Raw genomic sequence first — 8,957 nt, 5'->3', positions numbered from 1 at the left:
TACTGAGTTGGAGTTTGTTGGGAAGAGGGATTCATTAGGGATCCAAAGCTGTGAATGAAAGGGGGAAGAAGTAGCAGAGAGACAGAGAGAGACAGAGACACAGAGACACAGAGAGACTGATTTATCATACAAGGGCAGTGGAGCTCCAAAAACCCCATCAGGGAGCTCTGGCATGGGTGGAAATGCCCTGGCCTGGATACCTCTGCCTCCCTCAGTGACCAGATGCAGACGCCTCTGGCAGGGTGCAAGTTGAGATCAAGTGATTCTTTACAGATCAGGCTGACCTTGAAGGAGCCGACAGATGGAGACTGTCATCCTCGCTCCCCATCATTGGGCAACAAGTCCTTGATGTAGACCTTGGTGGTACATCTTTGTGTCGGCCACAGTTCATTCTTCGTCTCCTCCTGCTGGATTCCTTCAAGCCTCTCTCCCAGAAGGGAAACTTAGAAGGATGACATTAGAGATAAACACAGCCCTCACTGCTGCACTGGTCTCTGGGTTGCAGTTAATGCTCAGCACCTGCCTCCTCCACTGTCCAGTCCAGGTCACTCTTACCCATAGCTACTGCCCTCTGGTGGCTTCGGTAGCTTTCTGGCTGGCCTGACCCAGACCCTCGTTTTTGAAGAGACTGAGCTACATGATCGGTATGCCCTTTCTCAGGCAAGAGCTACCGTGCTGGTCCACTTACAGTCACAATTGGGCCTAGTAGTACTAAGATCGGCCAAGTAGCATATTTCTCCTTATCCCCATTGTGGAAGCATCCATGCCCCCTTCTGATAATTAAGGTGAATTACTCCTGTTATGTAGAGACCCCTCTTCTGGCCTGCTGGTCCTTGGATACAAGAACCTCAAGGTTCTCAGGCAGCAGTGTAGCTGTTCATTCAGTGGGTCCTCTGCTATGCCCCTGGGGAAGGTGCATCCCCTTTGGGGACCAAGTCCTCTAATCCTGTAGTGTGTAAGAGAGAAAAGATTTCTTTGCTGATCCACTGCTGGGTTCATGGGTGAAGTTCCACCGCCACAACCACAACAACATCAACAACAACACCAGGTTAAAAGAAAGAGTATATATTAAAGGACAAGCTCTGACGAAAGAATGGTGTACGCCATGGGGATCTAGGCTATCTGAAATTGCACTTTAATTGTTCCCTCTAGTCCTGATCATGGTCACCCCTGGCCTAGCTCTTTTCCATCTGCTGATAGATTGGTGCTATGTCCACCTGGCTTTATGATTTGCTAGAGCTGTTAAGACTCAGCTCATGACAGATAGTTCCAGTTGCATGCGGCCTGTGTTCAGGTGTTCCATTTTTACCAGGACCCAGTAGCATATCAGAAGCTCTTTTGCAAAAGGTATGTACTCCTCTTCAACAAACAATATAGTCTCATTCTAGAACCCTTCAGGCCTAAATTGTGATCCTCCTGAGATGCCACGCTACACTTTTTTCTACCGCTCATACCTCTAACATCACATGATCTGTTGGGTTATGTGGTTCAAGTGACACCCAGGACTTGACGCTGACTGCTTTACTGCTCTGAGCTCCAGTCACAGCTGGCAGCCTTTCTCATAACTGGGTATAAGGGATGGAACAGAAGCCCGACGAATTGGAACATGTTACATCTAGAACCTTAAGAGGCTCACGAGGTATTGTGATTTCTCCTTTGTGACTGGAGAAACAATGTGCAAAAATGTGTCTTTTACTTCAGAAGGAATGCCCCAGCATGCCTTGACCACAGGCCCTCCAAAAGGGTTATGGGTCTGATAAGCCTGTGAATATTCCTGGGATTTCTTTCCTACCCTCAGAGTTTATGTGTCTTCCTGACATGTAGCATGCTAACTACCTCTTGTGGGTTGGGAATATAGTTCAGTGGCACAAGGGCCTGCCTGGCAAGCACAAGGTCCTGAGTTCGATTGCTGGTACCAAAAAAAATAAAAAATTAACTACCTCTTGTTCATCTGATCTGATCAACAAAACATCACTGGTGTAGTAGGTTCCTGTCATGTTCTATAAGATATCTAGATGGCCCTGCTCTCCTCAGTCTAAATTATGGCAGAGGTGAAGGAAGCTAATGTAGCCCTTAGGCAAAACTGTAAATATAAACTCCTGTTTGTTCTATCTAAATGCCAGCTCTCCTGATTCATTTTTCTGGTAGAGGTAGAAAAAAAGTTCCTCCAATCAACAGCCACTCAACATATATTTGAAGATATATTAATCGGCTTCACAAATATACCAGATCTGACACAGTTACTGTGGTCAGAGATACTAGTTAGTTGACCTTTCAGTAGTCTAAATTTCTGTCCAAAGATCTATCTGGTGTTTGAAGACTCAAGACTGAAAAATTAAATTAAATCAAGATATGATGAGAATTACTACCTCTATATCCTTCAGATCCTTAACGATGGCACTAATCTGTACACATCCCCACCCCAAGGGATGTGATGATTTACTATCTTGGCCAGGGATTGGGGAGTGATTTCGTATCAGATACTTTCATCTGGCCTTTCCCACTGATATTGCTGTTAACTCACTGACCAAAGACACAAAGTAGTTGCGCCAGTCACTCTTGGGGTAATCACCACTGGTTTGTGCATCCAGCGGGCTTCCTGTAATACGGGCTTTGGCCAGGACTCACTTTATTACCTGGTCCCCAGTCTCACATGAGCCATCATGATGCTTTGGATCTATGGGTATATATGTCAACTCAGACTCTAGCTCCAACAGTCCTCAAAATGTCCAAGTGTAAAGTTCTCTTTGTCTGATGCAAAGTTGCACATATAAATACCCAGAATTATCTTTCAGAAGGGAAAAAAGAGAATCTTGGTACGATCATTTCTCATAAGGATCCAGTTACCCTTCCTATGTCTGAATTCTGAGTTGGAAAGCTACACATATTTGGAACATGCACAGAGGTTCGTAACTTTTTATTGAAGGACAGTGTCCACTGTTAGCCTTCCAGATTTTTCTATTATAAGCTAGTACATTTGGTTAGCTGCCCACAAATTCTGTCCATGAGAGATGCCATGTTCTAGTAATCATCTGCATAACTCTCTTGGGTTGGACTCTCTTGACTTCTACACAAATTTTATCTTATTTTAATAATTGCAACTTCCTTGTTTCTGGCTATTAAGCACCAAAACCTAGCCTATGCTGTTTTGGATCTTATCATCTACAGTGCTATCAGTGAACTACATGTATAACAGCTTTTTTTCAAGAGGTGGGGAATGAACTCAGACTTTAGGCATGCACATGCTAGGCAAGCAATTAACCACTGAGCTGTAGCCCAGCCCTTTATAACAGTCCTGGCATTCAGAGGAGGCCACCATTGAAAAAATTTTGAGATAAAATCTTCCTATGGTGCCCAAGATAGCCTCACATTCCTGAACTCAAGAAATCTTCCTGCATCAGGCTCCCAAATAGCTCAGACTACAGCCGTGTACTGGTGCACACAGCATACCTCCATCTCCTTCACCACTAAAGTTTGAGTGATACTAATAGCCCTCTAACCAACGCATTCTTGATGGCCTTTTTAAACTGTGCTCCCATAGAGCACATTTAAAAATCCCATAGAATTCTATGGGATTCTCCCATAGAATATATATTTTAGCGGGTCTTATGGCTGTACATAGTAGTAACCATTCCAGCAGGCCCATTTCCTTAAGCCTTTTAATACTCTACTATTTGTCACAACAATTCTTTTTTTTTTTTTTTCTTTTTTTGTTTTTTCTCCGGTACTGGAAATCGAACTCACGACCTTGCGCTTTCCAGGTGGCGCTGTGTCGCTGAGCTAAATCCCCAGCCCCTGTCAAAACAATTCTAACGTTTCCAATTCACTTACCATAGCCAAACACATGTTTCTTACTTCCGAGAGTCATCCCAGGATAAAATTTGACCACTTCTTGGGGTCTTTGATAGGGTGTCAAAATTCTATGTCTGAGGAAATTGCTCCAGAGCAATGAACTATTTTAGGCATGTGTCTAATTCTTATCCTCAAGCCCACAGAGTCCAGTTTCGTGTATATTCTGCCCTTTTCTACTGCTACATACCACCACCACTTCCTCCAGCTTCTTTGGTGTACAATCTTTGTCTTCACTCATCGGGTCCACTGCAACCCCAGTTGAATTACACTCACGGCTTTCTCTAACTATAAGTTTAGCATCCTAAAAAGGATGTGGGGGTGGGTTCTGAGCATATATTGCCTTGTGGGAAGAAGTTTCTGCATGGTCCTCCAGAATGGGAGTAGCGATGTACTAGCTTTTAATAGAGTAGGCTGCATATACTGGCTCAGAAGGTTCAAGAGAGTATAGGGAGTCAAAATCTTTGTGAGCAGTCACTGACATGACCCCATGCATGTGTCAGGATGCCAGATTTTTCAAGCCAAGGACCTTGTATTTGCTCAATGTTCAACCTCAGTTAAATTTTAGCTGCTCTTGATTATGAAGTCCTGGGTTCCATTTTCAGATTTCTCTGTTTTCCTTATACAGGAGATGAAAGAGTTCCTTTGTATATAACCATAGTGGGCTTCTTAGCTTTGAAACCTGGCTTTCAAATGCCTGTCGCTCTCAGCAACTCGCTGAATCTGTAGCCATCTGATCTTGTTAGCCATTAGAGTTTATATTTCTTCCCTATCTTGCAACCTCCAGTACTTTTCCAGTGCACCTCAGATGTCAGTTTTGGTAACTGTACTGCTGCCCGGTGCCAAACCCATCTGTACTCCACCTACCACTAGTGAGGGGTTTCTCATTTCAGCCTGAAAAATGAGTGATTCACCTCCCAAAGCCCATCCTATTGGCTGCTTTCTCAGACCACAAACCGTACCAGCTGACTCAAGGGTTCTCTGGAAGCAGACATGGAACTGGAGTTTCGGGTGTAAGATGTGTATTGGGGTAAGCATTTGTGAAAGGAAGAGGAAGAAGCAATGTTGGGCAGAAGGAGAAATTGAACTGCAGTGCAGTACCAGCAAAGCCTTGGCCAGTCCAGTCAGACACTGTGGGACAGTTAATGCTCATCAAAGTACCTTGTATGAAACCAAAATGACCATATCCTAATAGCGTTCTCTCTCTCAATCACCAGAGAAAGCCTGTCCCAAGACAGGTGTCACCTGAAGGCAAGGTGGCTCCCTGCACTTGTGGAAAGAACTGCTACCGTGAAGCCGTCTGCTAACCAAACTCCACCCAGTTGAGCAGCACACTTTTCCTCTAGGAGGGATTCACAAGTGATATAGCACTGTGTCTAACACAGTTAGACGATGACAGTATGAGTCCTGACTATCACTTACTGTGTGACACTGGACAAATTGCTCCACATTGTTGAATCTCTATTTTCACATTTTAAAATGGAAATATTTCTTTCATGGGGCAGTTCTGGGAAGAGTAAATAAAGCAATGCACACACTGTCAGCACTATGTAAACACTACAGTGTGTTATAAATGTGAATTTTTATTGCAGAAAAAGTCTACATTTACTGGGATTCATAGAGCTCTTTTCTTTTCTATTCTCTTCTCTGGTTCACTTCCACTTCTCTCAGCCACTTAAACAAACAATACACAGGATAAAGTCTATGCATTTCCTCTCTGTTGGTGTAAATATCCATTCAAGTGAAGATGCTTGTGTGATTTACGTTTATACATTCAATTGTGCCTCTACAAAGCGTGGCACTCAATAAATACATTTTGTGATGAATGAATGAGCAGGAAGGACTATACTCATTTTTAGAAGGGAAAAACAGTGTTATCAGAAATTAAGAAGTATCTGCAAAATTCCATTCAATAATAAAATCAGGATATTTGCTCTAATGATATAGCTAGATTAGTAGACCATCACGTTAGGAAATCATTTAGTTTGAAATGTTCTCACCAGTAGGCTGAGGAGATAATAATACCGTGCCAAACAGTTGCTTGATTCCTTGTAACAGGCGTATCTTGTTAGCAAGATTTAGCTGGTGGTGCTACTATCAGTTTCTTTCAAGAAAGCTTTTGTTTCGATAAAAAATATTTCTTGATAATCCGTAAGAATAAAATGTGGCCATATACCATAGGGTTTGGTAATGGACTGTGGACATGCCTTCATTGCCATTACTATCATGTCTGCCCAATCATTCTGTGCTTGAAAGGTAATTTTAAACCACTATAAAGAAGCCCTATCCTTAAGGCCTTGCTCAAAATTGCTACTTTCTTTCTTTTTTTTTTTTTTTTTGTAATTATGAACTGTATTTTTATCTATTATGCCAAGATTTTCATGAAAGAGACTTTACATACAGTCTTTATAATTCACTTTACAGGCAGGTTCTAATATACAGTATGTATTCTGAACCGGCTTTTGAAGTCAGTGTGAAAAACAATACTGTGGATATTGTTTTTGTTTTTAGTCATGATTTAAGAGACTTTAAATCTTTAGGGTCAATATTATTTTGCTAGAGCAATGCTTTACCAAGGAGAAAGTGGGTAACTTCCCCAACAAGTTTAAGACATATATTTTAAATTGATAACATAATTGTCCATTGGCTCCCACCATCATAATCATTTATACAAACGTATTCTCTCAAATTGCTGCAGCAGAAAACTTAAAGGAACATGTAAAAACAGCGAGAAAACAGAATTCAAGCATCAGAATTAAGAAAAATAGCAAGGCCATCATCCCCGGGGAAAAACATAATGTATTTGTATTATAGCTATGATTGATTTTCCAGTGTGTGCATAAGCATGCAAACAGAGCCACCCAAAGTAACTCAGCAACACGACACTACTGTGAAAGGTAGAGCGTAACCGGAGCCGGTGCTGCGGTCTTCTCTTCCGAGCCAACCTGTAGCAATTCCCAGTGCATCCCCAGTGCTCTGGGGCCAGAGCCGGAGCCAGAGCTGCTGGGAGAGCAGAGTGCACCTCTGGGTCTGGAAAGCCACTCTGGCCACAGGAGCAAGGTGGAGAAGCGACTGCCCGGGGGGTCACGTTCTCTTTGATGCACTGAATAAAATGAGTAAATGACTTCAAGGGACAGTGGAACATTTAAGGAAAACTTAGAGCTTTAATAGAAAAAGGGACATGCTGGGGATATAGTTCTACAAAAGGTTCTATTGATAGTTTCAAATAGCAACAATTACAGAGAAATTCATTTCACTAAACAAAGCCACACCCAAGAGGAGGCATTTGACATTTCAGGCACAACTCCAAGCAGTCAAGCTCATTTAAAGTGCAAATCTGATATATTCTCTCATATTGCTACTTTCTTCCTGAAGGCTGGGTTCTAAATAATTAACTTTCCTACTAAGCAAGAAGTTCCTTGATCATTGTAATACAGATGCTTGATAATATTTGCTGATGATTGAGTGACTGAATGAAATTATTTGTATTTTTAATTTTTGTTTTAAAGAGAAAACAAAAACAAAATAACAAAGACAAAAACAAAACAACACAGAAACAATAAAAATGATACAGAATTTCAAATAAGATGACAGGAAATTAACAGTGGTTGTTATATTACATATTGATATCTTAAATGAAGCTGCTCAGATTATCAGATGTAAGACTGCAAGATTGATCAAACAATTAAACACTGTTTGTTCCTTTCAATAAACCACTAGAAATCAGTAGTACAATTATCTTAGCTGTCTTGTGTATATATATATATTTTTTCCCCTTCCTTTTTTCCTTTCCCCCATCCCAGTTGTTTTTTCCGTTGAAAAATAGATAAACATAACAATGAAACTGAGTTTCAAAACAAGTTATTAGGACTGTTACAACAGTTGATACATTGTGTATTATGATCTTCCTAGCAGTTACTCAAAATAGAAGACATATGTATACTAGTTTGTCTATATAATATTAGCACAAGACTTTCTTTTCAATAAACTAAGAGAAATTAGCTGTATAACAATCTTAACTATCATATATATATTTTTTTTCCTTTTTTCATTTCTCCTTTCTCCATCACAGTTTGTCTTTTCTTTTCAATAGTTTCTTCTCAAATCGCAATATCTCTTGTACATTTTGGATCTTATTTACTTGTTAATTTTTCATACTAGTGAGACAATATGATATTTACACATATAGGTCTGATTTATTTCACTTATGAGTATGGCCTTGAGTTGCATCCATTTACCTATAAAAGACTCCATTTTATCCTCTTTTATGCCTGAGTAGTACTCCATTATATATATATATTTTAAAAACACATCTTTTTTATCCATTCTTCGGTTGGTGGACATCTGGGTTGTTTCCAAGATTTAGCTATTACAAATTGTGTTGTTATAAACATAGGTGCACATATATAAATGTGGTATGATGATTTTAATTCTTCTGGGAAGATACTCAGAAGGGGAATAGCTGTATCAAATGAGATCTCTAATTGCAGTTTTTTAAGGAATCTTCACACTGATTTCCACAGTGGCTATACTGATCTACACTCCCACCAACAGTGGAGAAGGGTTATTTTTCTCCACAGCCCCTCCAGCATTTATTATTAGTTGATTTACTTATGAAAGCCATTCTTTCTGTGGTGAGATGGAATCTCATCGTTGTTTTAATTTGCATCTCACAAATGACCAATGATGTTGAACCTGACAACACCAAGTTTTATAGTCATAGAAAGTCCCCAATTTAAAATGCTTCAACTTAAAATTTTTCACCTTTACCATGGTGTGAAAGTCATACACACTGAATAGACACCATACTTCAAAGCCACGGTGCTGAATCCGTCACATACTTATGAGGTGAGACAGCCTATACTTTGCAGGGTACTGTACTATGTTGCTGGTGATTATTGGGCATTGCATATTGTGCTTTTTACATCCTGCCCTATCTACCAAATGCCCTTATGTATTTTCTGCTGTGTATGTTAATGGTGAATACCAATACAAACATTTTGTTTTTCACTTTCAGTACACTATGCAATAAATTACATGAGATATTCAACACTTTGTTTGAATTTAATTTTTTTATTTTTTTATTTTTAGTTTTTGGTTTTTCTCTG

The sequence above is a fragment of the Chinchilla lanigera genome, unplaced genomic scaffold (assembly GCF_000276665.1).
Source record: "Chinchilla lanigera isolate Chin_1 unplaced genomic scaffold, ChiLan1.0 scaffold00072, whole genome shotgun sequence".
NCBI lineage: Eukaryota > Metazoa > Chordata > Mammalia > Rodentia > Chinchillidae > Chinchilla > Chinchilla lanigera.
This window is presented reverse-complemented; position numbering follows the sequence as displayed.